This window comes from Thermobia domestica, chromosome 11 (genome assembly GCF_964235325.1).
Source record: "Thermobia domestica chromosome 11, izTheDome1.hap1.1, whole genome shotgun sequence".
Classification (NCBI taxonomy): domain Eukaryota; kingdom Metazoa; phylum Arthropoda; class Insecta; order Zygentoma; family Lepismatidae; genus Thermobia; species Thermobia domestica.
The window spans coordinates 1,676,849-1,697,387 of NC_137464.1; the positions used below are offsets into that span (position 1 = coordinate 1,676,849).

The 20,539-nt window shown below is 33.3% G+C and overlaps 1 long non-coding RNA gene across 4 annotated transcripts in view; it reads right to left on the reverse strand.

The window, feature by feature from the left end:
- LOC145663816 (uncharacterized) overlaps positions 1 to 20,539 on the reverse strand; it is a 570,212-nt gene that overhangs the window by 515,006 nt on the left and 34,667 nt on the right. For all 4 annotated transcript variants that reach the window (XR_014127275.1, XR_014127273.1, XR_014127274.1 and 1 more), the window contains exon 2: positions 3,399 to 3,480. This is a non-coding gene — a long non-coding RNA (uncharacterized LOC145663816). The remainder of the gene's footprint in view (positions 1 to 3,398; positions 3,481 to 20,539) is intronic.

The window sequence follows — 20,539 nt, forward strand, 5'->3', positions numbered from 1 at the left end:
ATGAACTATAATATGGTTGGATCGCCCCCCCCAACTTCTGCCGGGCCCCCCTACATTTTTGGGCTGGCTACAGCCCTGGTTCTCGCCGAGAATCCAACCCGAGTCTCCCACGCCAAAGGCGAATACGCTAACCCCTTGGTCACGAGGGAGCTCGATTATAAGAAAGTTGGAACGAGAATGAGGGAGGAAAGGGGAGAGCCCCGACCAAAACTCACAGACACGACGCTGTCCAGATTAAAACTTCACAGATGACAATGCATATTATCATTTATGACATATAACTTCCCATTAACTCTTAAAACCTATTTTTTAATTACGCTAGTATTATAGCTCAAAAAGCAGTAGAGAATGTTCCAAGAGCATTGCCAGAACGAAGTTAAAAAGAATGGAAAGATGGAGTGGGAAGGATAACTGATTCGTCCTACATGTAAAAGTAAATCTTTTTATCCGAACCTTCTTCCGTTTCTCGCAAAAATTCGCAATATATCAACTCTTTATGACTTAACGGTTCGCGAGATATGACTCCTTAAATCTTCCTAAATCGGAATTATTTTTTGGTCAATATCTCGGGAACGATAAGTCATAGATTTTGGTGTTATAGAGATGATATTAATACCTTTGTCAATACCTAAGAGGATGGCAAACATTTTGGTACCGACATTAACTCAGTGGCCACCGCTTACTATTTGGTACCAAAATGTTCACCACCTTCTTAGGTATTGATCAACACCAATATCATCTCTCTATAATTTATGGTTCTCGAGATATCGCTCCTTCAATCTCCGGAAATCGGCCTTTTTTGACCAATATCTCGGGAACTGTAAGAGTGACGCGAAAAATTCAATCACTTCTTTGAGATAGTTTTTGATGCTGTAGCGAATGAGGGTCCAAAATTGAAAAAAACAAATCGCAAATAGACACACAGACATAGAGAATTTAGTAACGAACGTTTTAAGTTCGTTGACAAGACACATAACACTCGTTAGATGATATCAACCTGCACAAAACGACATATTTGAAGGTAAACTCTCCTGCGCACTTTTCGAAAAAAATCGAGAAGATGAAATTTTTAAGGGGCTAAAAGTTGGTTGCCAATAATAAGTATTAATTTTGCTTCTTTGGAGCAGAGAGTTTATATTATTCATTGTATCTGTTATTAGACAGGCTGTAAAATACCACATAGTATGTTATCTATTGTTTCATTTCGTCTAACGGTGGTACATATATCTAAAGCCAGTGGCGGAGTTAGCATTTCGTTCCGAGGGTCTATGCACGACACGTGGATAAGCACTTACAGTTTTCCTTTTGGGTACCGACAAATTTTTAATGAAATTGTGCATATAACAAATTTATTTCGGGGGGGCTTGAGCCCGATAGCCCCCAAAGACGCCACTGCCTACAGATAATTGTCACACATACTCCTGACAAAGGCACGCATTCTACTGATAAATTTTTAAATCATAGAAGTAACAGAATATTTCTATATACCTATAAATCTAGAAAAAATCAAGACAATGATGATATATTTGAAAAAGAGAAGTATTCTTTTAGTATGCAACATGATTCGAAGCCCAGAAGTGGCGAGTGTTGACGTCGAAGTGAAGCCATTAGACGGCGGTGTTCTGCCTTCCACTTCCTCGGCAGCTTTTGGCATCGCAATGAGAAAGAGAGAGTGACGTCTCCTGGCTTTTCCGCTGCTGTGGCTACCTACCTGGCCTCCTCATACGCTTTTCAGCCATGTTTTATGGCCGTTGCATGACAACAGAATAAAAACCTCTTTGGTGGGAGGAGTTTAAACGGTGAACCAGCACCACGACCCAATCTCCATACGTCAGGCATGGAGGCTCAACCCGTACAATACAAAGAAAACGTAATATTAAAAGAAAGAAAAAAAAAAGTTTTCAGTGGCGATGGAGGGGAGAAATGTTACTCGTGCTATATAGCACCGACAAGAACGAGACGAGGAAATAGTACTAATAAGAAATACAGCACTAGTAGCAAAAATAATAGCAATAAAACGGTACAAAGAGGCGTGTCTCTCTCGTAGAAAGAAACTTTTTTTTTTTGTATAATCAGACAAAAGAAGTTTCCTCCCTCCCTGTTATTACAATCAGGAAATAATCATTATCCGCCTTGTCTCCCCCTCCCCAAGCACCTGGTCGATTTGTTCATTTCGGATTCAGACTAATGTTACACTTCTTTCCAGGGTTTCCAGCTATAATTGTCATATTACAAAGCTTCTATATTTTACGAGGAATCACGGTATATTTACAAGGAATTTACGTTGAATGTAATACAAGAAATATTGTTAGTACTGAAATAAACAATTGTTATTAGTATTAATACTCAATATTCCTCTTGTTTATACTTTATTTTGATTTAATAGTGATAACATGACAGCATAATTAAAATTAGTAATTCGATATAAGTGTAAGTAAATCATCTACTTTACGAAGATAAATACTCGAACAGCTTTGTATGATTGTATATTTTTCAGCGTACAAAGACAAAAGCAATGATGATTGGAACAGGCCCGCAACCAGCCACAGAGGTTTAAAGGGGGCATGAACGTGTTAGGGGGGCAAGTCATTAAAAATCCTCTTACAAATAGCTAAATTGTGTTTCTTGTATTAATAATAGCAATTTGTGTTAAGGTCTGGAGGTGCCACAAAAAGTTTAGGGGGGCCATGCCCCCTCTAGCCCCCCTCTGGTTGCGGGCCTGGATTGGAATGAAGTGGTCAGTGTCAAGTGTCAAATAAAAGTGGAAGGGGAGAAAATAGAACAAGTGATTAGTTTTCGACATCTGGGCAGTATTTTTAGTAATGATATATAGAGTATGAACGTGAAATAAAAACACGAATAGGAATGGCGAAAGAAGTCTTTAGGAAAAAGGAAAGTCTGTTTTGTGAGATCTTGAATAAAGAGTTGAGAAAAACACTCATAAAATACTTCGGGTGGAGTGTTGTATTGTATGGGGCGGAAACATGCACATTACGTTAAAGTGAGGAAAAACGACTGAAAGCTTTCGAAATGTGGGTGTGAAAAACAATGGAGAGAATTAGTTGGGTCGAGCGGTAAACGAATGAGAGGGTGTTAGAAATCGTGGGGAAGAAAGGAACAATTTTAGATATTATTGAGAAGAGGGAGAGAAACTAATTGGGACATTGTCTAAGAAGAAATTGTATCATTAGGGACGTGCTAGCGAATATGGTGGCAGGAAAAAGAGGGAGAAGGCGAAGGTGAAGACAAAGAGGTTACCGGAGGACCGTGAAGGATGGAAGTTTCTCAACTGCGGTAAGTGACCTGTCAATAAGAGCAGAATACCTATGATGATGATGATATATAGAAAACGTTTAGAAAGATCAGGTCTTTTGCAAATATCAGTTGTTTTGACTTACCCAGAGGCTCGTCGGTTTTGCCATCTGAGTACAGGCACCAATTCAAACAAACCCAGTGTTCCTTGTGTCAACTCATTTTGGCCTGCAAAGAAAATCGTGAAACGCAATCAACACATGTTTACACAGAAACGTTAAACGTAACATAACAACAAATGCAGACAGACCAAACCATACACTTTTGACAGATAGTGAACAAAATATGCAGCTAGAGGTCTGCGTTTAAATTCAAGTATCAGACGGAACGTAATTTAAAAAAAAAAAAATTGCAATCTTGGCCAATAACTAGTTTTTGGATCAGAGGCTACAAAATTTTTGACCAACCTCTATATCAAGTTTTTTTTTGTATTTTTTTGAACAAGCACATCATAATGAGTTAAGTGATATGTTACTTGTACCGATTATGGCCCGGGTCCCTAATATGGCCCACCCACCATAACTCTTTAGATTTACGTTGGTGCTACTAGATGACAATATAAACTATGTCCTCTGAGCTGCGCAAATATGTTCACGTTTGTCATGAGGACATAGTTTATATTGTCATCTAGTAACATCAACGTAAATCTGCAGAGATATTGTCTGTGGGCCATATTAGGGACCCGGGCCATAATCGGTACAAGTACCATAGTTTGGGTTTGGCTACACTATATGTAGTTCTCCAGATATAAGGCCTACAAGAAAATTTTTTGCCTGAAATATATTGAATCTTTTGATCGAAAAATAATTCTAATTTAAGTGCTCAAAGTATTTCTCTAGTTACTGTTACTCCGCTTCATTAATTCAGTTTGAAACAATTAAACGAGATACTAATTGTTCTACAATAATACCAATATAATGGTTCACGCAGTATGCTTTGTTTCGAATCCTTGGTGCATAAAATTGTTCTTACCGTGCAATCTGTAATCACATCTTTCACACGTGAACGTCACTTTGATGTCAACATTGACATGGTTTGAAGCTTTTGACACTATCTTCTTTCACAAACGTTGGATTCAGGTTAAATTGTTATTTCTATATGTGTGTGTGTCGTATATTTACATGTCTTTTGACACATGTGGAAAATAATCTGTCAGTAGCTATTCTACCTTGACGAAAGTTGGTAATTATACATTCAGGTGTTCCGCAAGGTTGAGTCTTATCTTCCTTCTTTAAGATGGCTCATTACGTTACAATAAAATGTTTTCAACGAAGCCTCCATTTGTCAATAGATATAACTTCGTTTTATTTGCTACTCCTTCCCTTTACTTTCAAGCAAAAGATGCTCATTATGTAACTGAACATTTTGGATCTGTAATGGCAGCATTTTTTTGAATTTATGATCTTAGTTCCAGATACCATACGTTGGCCATTTTACACTGAAACAAATAACAAATAACAGTGTCACGTGTACACCACGTGCAAAAGTTTGGTAAGAATATTGCAAGTAACTGAATGTTATGCAACAAGCATCATTTTAGATACAGTTGGATTGCATACTGTCAAGAAGCAATTCACCTATAATAACTTCGGTATCGAGAAAGTGGGTACTTTCAAATATCTAGGGTTAATATTAACAGACCAAAACCATATCCACGAAGAAATTAAATGTCGATTAAAACCAGGGAATTCGTATTATTATTCTGATCAAAATGTTTTGTCGTCGCGAAGGAATTTGAAGCTTTTGAGAACAAAATCCTGAGACGAATATTCGAACCCAAAAGGAACAGGAATGGCGAATGGCGGAAACTTCATTCAAGGAACTTCATAATTTATATGGTTAACCAAACATTGTTAGGGTTATCAAATCTAGGATGATCAGGTGGGCAGATCATGTAGTCAGGAAGGAAGAAAGTAGAAAAGCTTTCAAAATCTTAACTGGAAATCCAATAGGAAAAAGACCATTAGGAAGACGTAAGTACAGATAGGAGAACAATATTAAGACGAATCTCACAGAAATAGGAATACAAAATAGAAACTGGATCCAGTTGGCTAAGGACAGAAGTCAATGGAGAGCTTTTGTGAACGTGGCATTGAACCTCCAGCTTCCATAGACCATAGAGTTGGTTAGTTAGTAAGTTAGTTATACATCGTATTAGAGAATAAGTATCACAAACAGGAGTATTCAAATGAACTTCTATCACCGAGTTTAATGAATAAAGGTCCCGCCCGAAAGCAGCCCATAGCGGACTCAGAGGACGAGGGGGGGGGGGAGGAAGAAAGCAATCTGAAGGAAGATAGGCAGTTACTTTCAGAAACTTGTTTTTACGATCCAAACGACTTAGATTAAATACTCAATACGGATGTATATACGGACGCTGTGACGTAGGAAATCTACAAAACCACTTTTCTGCTTAACAGTATCACTATTTTGTTGAATGTCATTACAGTCACTGGCGGATCCACAGGGAGGGTTGTGGGAGTGAGTGCCCCCATTTCAAGGCTACCTTTTTTTATAGGTCTATAAACAAAATATTGCACTACTTTGTTCTGATTTGATATAAAACTTCTTATTCTAAGCCTAATATTAATTGTTCAGGAGGCAATTCGCCTCCTTGAAACGATTCTTCTGATTCCGCTAGTAATTACAGTTATAGATCATTACAATATTGGAGTATCGCTTGTAATGCTTACTCGTCATACATACTTATTCTACAGGGTTGAGGAGGACGTGGTGGCTCAGTGGTACAGCGCTGGTTCGATAAACGCGCAAGCTAACTTTGTGGTGGACAACACCGAATCCGTGGGTTTTCTCGAGATACTCCCGTTTCCTCCCACATTCTCATTCCACCAATTTTTCCATAACCCTAAATTATCCGTCTCCCTTAGCCTAAAAGACATAATCGTGGTACGTTACACTGAAAGATTTCGTTTATTTTTTCTATCAGTAAAAAAAAAAACTACACTCAAAAAATTCAGGTGATTTCGCACAAAAATCTACGAAAAGGTTATAGGTGTTACACCAGAAGTGATATTTAAGGTGAAACTTCAACACTTTAGAAGATTGTCAAATGCTGTTTGAAGTGTTTAAAGTTGTTAATATACCTAGGTATTTCTAGTAATTGAATGCGCTCAGTTCTTGGGCCTCCTATGCCAGTCCTAAATGGGAACAGAGCCGTCTTAATGATTGGGCCCGGTGGGCATTTACACACACACATACAACTCTGTAAAAATAACAAAGGGTCTAAAGCGAAACCAATGTATCGAAATTAAAATGTATCGCCCAAAGTAACCCTTAAAAAACATGTTTTCTCCCCTAGATCCTGCAAATTGCAATTCCTATCTTTCCTTGTTCCCTTCGGAAATTCCCATTTATTTATTTCTAATCCCCAATAGCGGTCCAGACTCCAAGTTGAAAAACTTGGGTCTAGACTGTAGCAAACTATAAAATAATACAGGATGTTTCAAAACGAATATTGGGGTTTTCAGGTTTTTTAGTATTTATTACAATTAACTTACAATTACAAATAAAACATAAAATGAAAGAGCAACTCAGTTTTGTACGCATACATGCTCATGCACTGTTTCCTCTGTCTGCCGTTAGAAAGCGCTAATACCAAAGATGGCGACTACTGAGCAGAAAACTTTTTGTGTTTTACATTTTGCTAAACTGAATCTGTAGTTACAGTGCAACCGTCTGAATGGTTAATTTTACGGAGATGCTTAAAACTACGTCCTTATCGTTTGCAGTTGCTACAAGCTCTTAAGCCTACAGACTACGGTTTACGTGCCAACTTTGCAAATGAAATGTTCTGCACGGCGATGAAGATTTTTTGGATCGTGTCGTCTTCAGTGGTGAATTGACATTTCACCTAAGTGGCGATGTGAACACTCATAATGTTCGTGTCTGGAGGTCAGCAAATCCTCACGAGATAGTACAGTTGCAACGAGACTCCCCTAAAATTAACATATTTTGTGCCATATCCCGGAGGGAAGTTTGTGGGCCTTTCTCGGCTATCGACTCGATGTGTGTTGTCTGACGAATGGAGCTCATATTGAACACTTGTAGCGAAGACTGTTTTTCTCTTAAAAATAATGAAATACGCGTGCGCCGATTTTACACCCAACCGTTTCCGCAAAAATGGCCCTGGGTCAGACTTTATAGATGTCCTGTAGTTATGACACGTGCTCTACTACTTTCCTCTGCTCTTTCTGACGTTTACACCATCTTGCAGAAAAACGGACATCACTGTTTGCTTCCGGGGTGCTAACATTACACATGCTTTCCTTTTTGTGCGTATTCACCAGTTCGAGCCCAAGTACTTTCCTTGTGAGAACAATCGGCGATATGGCTTCCGACGGGTAATTCTGACTAGAATCATCACTGACCATAGGGGATCGTTGTACGATACTAGAAAATATTTAAATATAATAGATACATAGTGGTGTAGCGAGAAAGTTGTTCTAAGGTGGGACCCATGACTATTTCAGGGGGGAGGCGCCCTCTTTAATACGAAAAGCAAACTAAAAATCTTTTTTTTTTCAGTTTACGAAATCATTAATAACTCACCAAACGTACGTAGATTAGATATTATCTTTTTGAAAGTCAGTGTAATTACGATCACAGGTTGTAGGAAATGTAGAAAAAGCTATTCATAAGTAAACGAAAATCGTTCATGGATTTCTCTTTGTTTGAGTGGGTTTATATGGGTATAAATGATTAAAAGAAACTCAGAAAAACAGATACTGTTATGTAATAGTTATAGTAATATATTTCCAATTATGCGTATCCAGTTATTCAAATAAAACTAGTATACAAAGTGGATTGCTAATCTCAATTGTAGTAATTATTTTAATATGTTGTCCTGGTTTACTTAATTTTTTAAAATATTTTTTTCTTTCACATTCTATTATAAATATTGTTCATTTTGTGTTAGTACTTCACAAGTTCGGTAAACATTTAAGACATGAACCCCACTTGGAAAAATGAACTCTTATAAGTAGAGTAAACCACATTATGCTTTATTTTTAGTTTAATTATGCTTTATTTTTTCCAAATTATGCTTTATTATGCTTTATTGTTAATTTTAATCATTGTTTTACATTAATCGTGTATAATGTATAATAATTACTATATATTAAATGTTCTAAATATCTTGATCTATTTATTAATATTTTATGCAACCAGTTTCTTTCATATTTAATGAACTTTCTACTTAATGCACTGTAAAGAGATATGCTTTACTCAAGTCAGTTTTTCTTATCACTTGTGTGCACCTTAGAGGTGCATATATACAGAAAGGAAAAGTAAAAGATGCACCAAAAAGTACAGAAAGTGCTCAAGTTCAAGAGGTACACATCACAATACAGTGTGGAGTTCTTGTATACTATTCATTGTTGGCGGAGTTTTCTTCTTCTTTTACTCTTTTTCTCCACATAAAAGGATTACATCGAAAAGAAGTGTACAGGAATAAAAATAAGCTTTTCATTGTTGCATTGTTATGTTCTCAATGATTTTGCGTTGTAAATATTGGTTTTAAAAAATATTAATACAGTATGTTAAACTTGCGTTAAACAGAATTTTTCAAGAATTGTGCTATATATTTTAAATTATGCTTTATGTTTTATTTTTTTAAATTATGCGTTATTATGCATTTAAAATTAGTTTCTTCTAGACCCTTAGACAACAACAACCATGTTTAAGGTACCAACAATATGTGTAAATCGCTATTATGCTTTTTATGCTTTTGGGTTGCTCTACTTATAAGTTTTATGCCCCACGATTATGCTGGCTAGGCTAAAGGAGACGATGATGATGAGAAATGGTGGAATGAAGAAAGTGAGAGGAAACGGGAGAACTCCGAGAAAACTCGGGTACACGGTGTTTGTCCACCACAAAGCCCATTTGGCTCGAGCTGGGATCGAATCAGGGCCCCCCACACAGAGGTGAACGTTCTACAATTGAGCCACCATGTTCTCTAACCCCATTTTTTTTGGGGGGGGAAGGCTTAAATTCTCTTCTCTTTCGTGCCTACACCCTAGTAAATACAATACGTAATAGATTCCAGATATAATGTGATATTGGTTTGGTAAAAAATGGTGACTATTTTTCCCTTATACATGCTCCTCCAGATCATCCTGTCTCTTTTATATAGGTACAATAAAACTTTTCATTCAATGTTTCTCAACCTTTGAAATCTAATATGTAAAATTGAAAGTAATTATGTTTGTGACTTCATATGTCTTGAACCATTAGAACCGATCTCGATCAAATTTTCAACATAGATGAAGTTCGGGCCTGGTATGAGATTAACAGTGACACTTTCGATGCCGTTTAAATCCAAATTCAGCCTCCCATTGTCCTTTATGTCCAAAATGAAACGTATTCTCCTAGTGCGAAGAACGAGCAATCTGCTAGTAATATATATATATATATATATATATATATATATATATATATATATATATATATATATATATATATACCTTTTTTGTCCTGTGACAGTCAATACATAGGGACCTACCTATTCAATCCATCTTACTTTGCAGAAAATTATATGGAAACACACTTTCTTTACCTCGCCCCCTTAGTATGAGTAAAAATGGGGGAAATAGAGGGGGTAAAACATGACACAGGAGAAAAAAAAGTAAAATACGAAATAAAACAGTGGGCGGAGCGTACCAACTGTTTTATGTCTGAAGTTCTTTTATTTTCTCTCTCTCTCTTTCTATCAATTTCTTTCTCTGACACTTGCACAGGTGATTATGCCTTTTTCTCTTCGTTGTGTCCGCCCTATTCCCCCCTTCTCTCCCCCTTCATCCCATCAACGTTACAATCATCATCTCCACACCACTAACACCTTCAGGCTATCACTTTAGATGTGACGACAACAACTTCGTATATATACATACATATATATACTGTATATGTAGGCCTATATCCGTATTCTAGCCTTGTCTTGCATGACTACGTTAATGGACTGAACCTATAGTAATAAACGACAACATTTAGAGGGAAAAACGATTCAAAATATTATTGACGTGCTTTGAAAAAATTTAAATAAAAAATAACTATCCATCTTGCTTTTATTTTTCCTTAAAGAAGATTTTAAAACGCAAAATAAATTCATTTTATCCGGAGGCGTGTTACTATAGTAAAATGCCAACTTTCTTATTCGTTGTTGTAAAGGATTGGAGGTGGGGGATAAGAAATGGAAACAAATTTATTTTAGTTGTTGCTCTATAAACACTGAAACATTATCCCAGTGTTCTAAGCGCACATTTCAGCATTTAAAAGAAAAAGAAAACAGTTAAAAATGAACCTACATATAATTAAGTTTTATTTTAATGGGTTATAGTTAAAGAGCAGAATAAGGTAAGAACTTAAAACACTACTACGCGAAGTATTATTGCCTGTTTTGCTACACAGCATAATAATTTATTATTTTTATTATTCAACAAACATATTTACCAAAATAGTGTACGACTAATATCTGCCTAGTAAAAGCATTTGACTATTATAAAAACGCCAAGCACCAACTATCACATAAACAACAACATAAATTCGACTGATAATTATATTTAAATGGGGAAACACATAGAATTTGTATTTATTATTCAATATAAACACATTTTATGTAGCGTTTATGGGTATACTTTGGGTACATTTTAATTTGTGCTTTTGGAGGATGATGTTCATTTATTGCCATTTAAAAATCCTAAGAATTTGCGTTTCCTTTGTTTTTTGTGCAAAAGATACAGTCCGTGATATTTTGTTCTGTAAGGGATCAAAACTAAATGTCTCGCTTTATAATACAAAATTTTATTATACTACCATTTAAACAAACAAAAAAGGAAAGAGAATACAAAATTTTATTATATTAGCATTTAAACAAACAAATAAAAATGGAAAGTACAAAATTCTACATATTATAGAAGTATTTAAACAAACAAAAAGAAGTACAAAATTCTATTACACTAGCATTAAAATAAACAAACAAAAATGGAAAGAAAGTACAAAGTATAGTACTATTACAATAGCATTTAAACAAATAAACAAAAAGGAAAGAAAGTACTGTACAAACTTCTATTATAGTAGCATTTAAACAAACAAACAAAAACGGAAAGTACAAAATTCTATTATAGTAGCATTTAAACAAATAAACAAAAAATGTTAGGTAACTACAAAATTCTATTATAGTAGCATTTAAACAAACAAACAAACAAACAAAAAGTGAAGAAAGTACAATATTTTATTATATTAGCATTCAAACAAACAAATAAAAAGGAAAGAAAGTACTGTACAAACTTCTATTATAGTAGCATTTAAACAAACAAACAAAAACGGAAAGAAAGTACAAAATTCTATTATAGTAGCATTTAAACAAATAAACAAAAAATGTTAGGTAACTACAAAATTCTATTATAGTAGCATTTAAACAAACAAACAAACAAAAAGTGAAGAAAGTACAATATTTTATTATATTAGCATTCAAACAAACAAATAAAAAGGAAAGAAAGTACAAAATTCTATTATAGTAACATTTAAACAAACAAAAAGAAAGAAAGTACAAAATTCTATTACACTTGCATTAAAACAAACAAACAAGAAAGGAAAGAAAGTACAACATTCTATTATAGTAGCATTCAAACAAACAAATAAAAGTAAAACACCTACAAAATTCTTATTAGATTAGCATTTAAATAAACAAACAAAGAAAGGTAAAAAGCAACTACAAAATTCTATCATAGTACATTTACTGTGATAGCATTATTTAATTATTCAAACTAAAATAATAATAAATATTGTTTATAAAAAAATGAAAGAAATAAAACTATGATGTAATGTACAGGTAATCAAAAAAGTTCTTGCTGTTCTAGAGCAATGATAAACAAAGAGCAATGCAATAGATGGTACGTATCTTTAGATTTCCAAGTAATCTCCATCAGCATCCAACATCTTTTGCCAACGTTTATGAAGCTGCACAATACCTTGGTGATAAAACTCGGCGGGCATGAATGCAAAGAAGTCCGTGATTACGTTCCGCACGTCTCCCTCATTTGCGAACGATTACCTTCGGAAGTGATTATCGAGAGAATGAAATAGGTGGTAATTTGTTGGCGCAAGGTCTGGTGAATGTAGTACATGGTACAGTGTCTCCCAGCTAAGTTGTTGAAAGGTCTCCTCAGTCCTCTTTGCCAAATGTAGCTTGGCATTGTTGTGCAGGAAGAGTACACACTTACACTTCAACAATGTCGGCACGATCTGCCGCAATGCACGGTGCACCCTTTGCAACTGCTGAGAGTAGAGGTCAGTAATGATGGTCTAACCAAGTAGAAGGAGCTCGTAATGCACCACTTATCTACAATTCCACCATGCAGAGAGCATAAGTTTTCATAAGTGCAGAGATGGTCTTGAGGTGTAAGGAGCGTCACGTGGCGACAAGCAATATCTGGAAATGTCATAGAGACCCACTTTTCTTCGCTAGTAAAAAAGCAATTAAAGATGAGTAGTGGATTTTCGTAGATTGCGTATGCAAATTAGGGTAGGTTTGACAATAGGTCTTTTGTTAAGAGGAATGTGGTTTATCCTTGAGGGTTTACGTACGCAGGTGGGAACAATGGATGCCGCAGATGTGTGTATATGTAATCTTTTAAACGATTTTTTTTTGTTGACAGAGAAGTAGTTGAAGAATGTAGTGGGTGGGGATGAGAGAAGCGTACATTGTTTATATTATTTTCTATTGTATTCAGGAATGTCGCTTGCCCTTGAATAGTCACGTAGGCACAAGTTTGTTTTGGAATTTCTAAGAAAAGCTTATGATTGTTTGGGGGAGAGGAAGAACACAGGTGCGCGTTAAAAGTTTTCTATTGTATTCAGGATTTGCGTTGACCTTGACCATATACTTGAACAATAGATGTTTTTGGAATTTCTAAGAAAAGCTTATGTTTGTTTGGGGAAGAGGTAGAACACAGGTGTGCGTTAAAAGTTTTCTATTGTATTCAGGATTTGCGTTGACCTTGACCATATGCTTGAACAATAGATGTTTTTGGAATTTCTAAGAAAAGCTTATGTTTGTTTGGGGGAGAGGTAGAACACAGGTGTGCGTTAAAAGTTTTCTATTGTATTCAGGATTTGCGTTGACCTTGACCATATACTTGAACAATAGATGTTTTTGGAATTTCTAAGAAAAGCTTATATTTGTTTGGGGAAGAGGAAGAACACAGGTGTGCGTTAAAAGTTTTCTATTGTATTCAGGATTTGCGTTGACCTTGACCATATGCTTGAACAATAGATGTTTTTGGAATTTCTAAGAAAAGCTTATGTTTGTTTGGGGGAGAGGTAGAACACAGGTGTGCGTTAAAAGTTTTTATTGTGGACAGGATTTGCGTTTGACATTGAATAGTCACGTAGGCACATTGAAGAATGTTTGGAGATTTCTGGAAAAGTGATTAAAAGGTAAATGACCATGAATTTCATAGAATTTTAAATAATTCCAAGAATTTTACCTAATTCCAAGAATTTAAGTAATTCCAAAAATTTTTATACGAAGATTACCGAAGATTGCCGAAGTTTTCCGAACGATGTTAAAATTTCCAGAACTTTCTTGAACTTTTATGAAGATACACGAACGATTTTGTTTGGGTGTTATAAAAATTATTTAGTTTGCTGTTTGAATAACATTATTTAATCATTGTTTACATAAAAAGTAAAATAAATATGGAAAGTTTAATACAGTTACGTGAAATTGTTTTTGAGTGTTTGAAAATTAATTTAAAAATTTATAAGATGATATTATCATATATGGATGATACTGAAATATTTTTGGAGAAGGACATAAGATGTAAATGCGGTGTAAATAAAGTAGACACGAACTGTATAAAGAAAGCAATACATGAGTGGAAAACAAAAGATATTTTGCTATGTGCCGCTTGTAGTTATGGATATTTTAATGAAATGGAACATGAATGTTTATTTTTGGATGAAAACGTTATGAAATCACGAGTAAAGGATATTATGGAAAACATAGATGTGGAAGAAAATATATTTTATACGTATGCGAAATCACATTTTATCGGTTTGCTTACAAGAGATTTATTTTATAAGACATACTTTAAATTATTGAAAAGTGAAGTGTTTTTAAGTGATCTTGTTGATATTCTTCTTGATAAAAGATAAAAGTAAAAGTGCTGAATAAAAACGAAAATTTTATGTACATAAGAAAAGTTTTGGTCTTTGTGAAAAACGCGTTTAAACATTTAACGTTTGTAAATATTTCATAAAAGACGAAGAAACTTTCAATTACTAGTAACTATATTTGTATTACGGAAGAAATTTATTTGTGTGTGTGTGAAGATTATACAAAACATTGTTTACAACACTTGATATCAGGCAGTGTTTTTTACCAAATATTTTAAAAAGAAATGTTGGAAACTTATACATGTTTAATACTTATCTTTATATTTATTTTTTTTTATATTATTTGATACACAGTTTTATTTCATATATTTGTATTATATTAATTTTTTATTTTAGTTTACTTCATCTTAAGAAATCATTGAAAAGAATAAAATTATTTGGAATTAAATATTATTGCATTGACAAGAACATATTTGAAGAAATGTATAATTAAAAACTTTGCGAGTGTTATAATACATAACACGAAAGAATAAATAATTAATATTTCAAAACATTTTAATACGTTCACACAAAGTGTTTGAAATATTTTAACAACTTTTTTTGAAACGTTCACACATTTTTTTATATTTTCGAAACGCAGTTTCTCTTTATGAGATTTCACTGAAATCGATACATCAAAATACAAGTTGCAAAAGCAAATGATCCAATTTAAAATAAATAACACGAAAGAATATATAAACGGAGTTTACGTAGAAATCATTTAATGGATTATACTCTTTGAGTATTCTTATGGACTTCTACAAGAAGCATACCAATTAAAATTGCACAGAAAACGATACGTAAAAGATAGGAAAGGAAACATGGAAAATTACATTAAGATTTGTATGAGTTTTACATAGTTAAAAATTATTTTGTGTAGAGTTTATATAGAGTTAGTAACACTGTTTTACAACTTAAGATTTTTCCGCTAGAGTGCAGTAGTTAAAGAGAAAGAACAAACGATTTTGATACTTTGTTTTAGTTGTTGAGAATATTTTCTTGTTAGAACACCTACTTTTTTTCGTGGTGTTAAGAACCGTGTTTAGTGCAAGAATGAATTGCGCGTGTGATAAATCAAGTATTGATATTAATTGTATTAAATTAGCAATAATTAAATGGGTACCGAACAAAGTGTTACTTTGTGGAGCATGTTATTATAATTACTTATTCAAAAATGACATTAGACATATGTGTATGTTGAAAAGCAAAGAAGTGTTGGACTTGGAAGCTTGTAGTATTTTATTAAAAGAAGATACATGCAAAGAAATTAAGAAAATCTATATGGATTTACACAATATCCATAGTAAGAAAGACCATATTCTTACACAATGCATTTTTAATAATCTTTATGAAAGCATTTTATTTCATGTGGTAATGTCTGATTCTGATTTTCCAAGACTTATATTTTTACATAAAGATGTTTTACACGGAGTGTACAAGAATACAACTAAATAATTTGAACGTCGTAGGACGCATGCGCAGTCGTTTAAAGTTTGTGCGCATGCGCATTCGTTAAAAGTTTGTGCGCATGTGCAGACTTGTGATTGTGTACATACTAACATTACTTAAGTTAACAGTATTCGTGAAGATGTGTAGTAAGCGATTATCTGTTTCTGAGTATATCTCTCCAAGAGAGAGACAGATTGCGTGTGAAAAGCATCAGAAAATTATTTATCAACAGCCATGGGATCCTGATATTCCTGAAGAAGAACAAGATAAAGTGAAAATACTATATCCTACGCAGGAAATAGAAGAATCGTTTAGAAGATTTTTTCGATATGATGATGAAATCCATTTTGAAAAAGTGTTTCCTAATACACATATTGAAATTGAAGAATTAGACAATGTGAATTGTAAGTGCAATCGTTTTAAAATAAGTGATTTGTGTGTGAAAGAACTTTTTCAGAATTATCAGCTGAGTGAACCATTACTGTGCTTTCCTTGTTCAATGAGAATACCAGACGAAAAACTACATAAATGTTTGTTAATATTTAATAATACTTTGAAAGAAACTGTGTGGGAATTTTTAATTCAGAAGAAAACTCGTGACATAGTGTTTGAACTTTACATACAGAAACACTTTAGTTCTTCGGATAAGAATTATAGAAGAAACAAAACTGTTTTAAATAGATTTAATTTAGCATATGAATCAGTTACGTTTTCAGATTCATATATTTGTGATTTAGTTGAACTGTTTTTAAAGAAAGACAGAGATGTGTTTGCAAAACAAATTATGTACGTATGAATGTACTTTTCTTTCTGTGAATGAACTGTGTGTGCTGGAATGTATATCAAGATGGAAACCGGAATATAAACTTCTGTGCTACGGGTGCTATCAAAACAGCATTATAGATGAACATGAATGCATTGTTTTAGACCGTGAAATGTTGTGTTATAATGCATGGCGTGTTATGGTGCAATCAGATACGTTTGATGAACTGTACAAAGTCTTTTCTTCGTATCATGAGAGTGAAATTGATGATTGGACATTTGATTACGCTTTATTTAATATTTTATTAAAGAAAAACCACATCAATGTAATTTTAGAATTTCTCTTGGAAAAAGATTTCACTTATAATTTTTAATTCATTTTTTTTGTTTGTTAGTGAAATAACTAAATGAAGTGAAAGTTATATATTGGAAATATATATTATAATTTTTATTATCAATGACATTTACACAAATTCAAAATTAAAATAACTTTTTTAAATTACTATTCACATATATATATATGATACTTTATTACATTTTATTTGATATATATGTAATCACTTTATCTTATATGGAAAAAATAAATATTATATGAATAAAAATATTTTAGCGTTGTTGATTTCTTTAAAATCATTTAGTTTATAATTTTTTATATCCAGATACGTTTATTATATAATTTTATATCCAGATACGTTTACTATGTAATTTCGTATTCAGATACATTCAATTTGTACTCTCGTCCCCAGCCACATTTAGTTTGTAATCTCGCACCCAGGTGCATTCACTTTGTAATCTCGTACCCAGGCACATTTGGTTTGTACTCTTGTACCCAAACGCTTTTAATTTGTAATCTCGCACCCAGGTGCATTCAGTTTGTAATCTCGCACCCAGACGCATTTAGTTCGTAATTTCGTACGCAATTGCATTAAGAAAAATTTCGTATTTATATCCGTTAGAATCTTGTTTATCACATGTTGAATTAATAATTATTATAATTTGTAACTTAAACGATAATCAAATATTAATTTCATAAAATAAATGTTTTTCAAGCGTATAACTAACAACAACATCATATATAACAGAAACAATTTATTAAGAAGTTCACACCGTAGCTGTTCTACCGAGTATGCTTTGGAATACGAATCAATAAAATATTAGTATTTTTGAACATTTTAGTATGCTCACACGAAGTGTTCGAATCATTTTAACAACGCGTATGCTCTGACATACGAATCAATAAATAATTAGTATTTTCGAACATTTTAGTATGCTCACACGAAGTGTTCGAGTAATTTATTACGAGAGGTTAAATAAATAAGGAGTTTTCGTAGAAAGCGATTTATTAAAAAGATACGAAAGAAAAAATAATATTTTTCCAACAGTGTTGTTCCTACAAGAAGCATAACAATTAAAATTACGTAGCATACACTAAGAACAGAAAAAAAGAAATAAAATAAAATCAACTTAGTTATCTAGTTAGTTAGTTAAAATATAAAGAGCATAAAAAGAATTAGTATCAAACAAAAAAACAGAAAGAAGGAATAAATAATTAATATTTTCCCAACAGTATTGTTCCTACAAGAAGTATACCAATTAAAATTACGTGGCAAACACAAACAAGAGAACAAAAATATAAGCAACGATATACCTACTGACTGAAAAATAATACGTTGTGATATAAGAAAAAATAAAACGTATTGCTTAATATAAGAAAGTTTGCTTTGAAAGAAATGTTAAGGTGTTACATTAAGAAATATTCAAAAGGATTATTATAGGTATTATAATTTTAGCGGGGAAATTTTCAGTTTTGTTTATCGGCAACTGACAACGTTACTTACCGTTTTCATTTATTACGACTTCCCCCTAAAACATTTACATTAATGAGAAAAAAAGTCATATTTTATGATTTGATATACATTATAAGGTAGATATTTAATTTGTACAGTATTAACAACACGCATATTTTCATCTTATTTATTTATGTATTGTATACTTTATGATATATAACGGAAAGGAAATAAAAATATGTTTGACGTGATGTTTACTATCCAACATATACGCATAGCAATATGCATATTTACTATATTTAAATATAAAATATAAAAGGTACAAATATATGTATGGCGCAAGAAATGAACCGTTAAGGCTCATACAAACTGCTAGGGTGTATACGTACAATGAAGTACTAATACTTTATTATACTCACAGATTTCCTATACTTTATTAGATACTAATATAAATCGTTCATACCAATACTAAATGATATCTTGTATGTTTGCTTTGCGTGATATGCTTTATTAGGTAGGGTTTAAAAATGTATGAATATGAAATGGTTGACTTCATATATACCTACCAATTCTATTTGCTACACATAAATAAAATCAAAGTAAACTATATGGTAGACATCAGGCATACCACTCACTGCACGTCAATGCATGTATTATGTAGGGACCCCGATGTTTTTATTTTTTAACATTATAAGAAGTGTATATTGTGAATGCTATTTTTTCTTATATAATTTGTATGTTGAGTATAACATATTAGACATTTTTGTTGACACCCATTGCTTTTACTGTTCAGTATGTATGTATATACAATACTGTATCACTTAGCATTCCTTCACATTTGACATTTGTTACATTTACTGTGCATTAATCAGCATCTATGTTTCCATACACAGAGCATGATATTAAGAGAAGATAGTCTTTAATATACAGTATCTAATTGATAATGATAATGTATCATTTATGTAGAAAAGTTGGCAATACTAATTATTATTTGTTTACCAAACACATGCATAGCACTAGTGTGACATGGCATGGCACAGCCATGGGAAATTTGCGCGCGTTGTTATATGCGGATGCCGCACGCGGGGCCGGGCGAGTACGGTTTTACGTTAATGCCCTCGCCGGACGCACGCGGTACCGGTGAGTACAGTTTTACGTTTATATTTGCGCCGGCTGCATGCGGCACCGGTGAGTGCGGTTTCACGAATATACCCACGCCAGGCGTACGCGGGACCGGTGAGTGGGGTTTTACGTTTATAGCCGCGCCAGAAATATAAACGCATGTGCGGAAAAATGGATTTATATTATTATGTGGTTGTTAACTAATAAATTGCAATATTTACTTGTTATACGCACATCTATATATCTAACTCCTGTATGCCGTATATGGTTTACACTGATGTTTCCAATCTTACATACAAACATTAGAATATGTAATGTGCAAAATATTACTGTAGGATTTCCCTTATTTCCTTATAATTCCATTGATATGACAACATTTTGTACCAATTCTACTCACTCGATTTATTTTTTTAAGTATGACCACATTTGAACATAATACTACTCACTCGACACATTTTTAATTTTGAAATTAATATTTTTAATTCATATTAGTGACTTCATTGTAAATATAGGAATTAACAGGTTCATTGAAATATGATTATTTTTACTAGTTATATTCTTATAAAATATGACCCTATATTCTTTAAGTATTATGTTATATACATTCACTTTTGCTTGTTTATACTGAAAAGAAAATTTCAACTTTGGATTTTTTAATCATTTTGCTCGTACTGTATATGTTTATCACTTTGTTTCAATAATTACTATTGTGCTGCCAAAATGTCTTGAGCCGTGGCAAAAAATGCAAACTAACGCTCACACCCTCACACACCTACGCGTTGAGCCAATAAGAGTTTAGCTGTTGTTAAGCGAAAGAAAGCGAGTGGAATTTTTTCAACTGATATCAGCGCTTGGAACGGAAGACTATTTTTTAGACTATCTATAGACCATTTTTGCTCTCAAAGCTTTATAATAAAGGTTCAGATTCC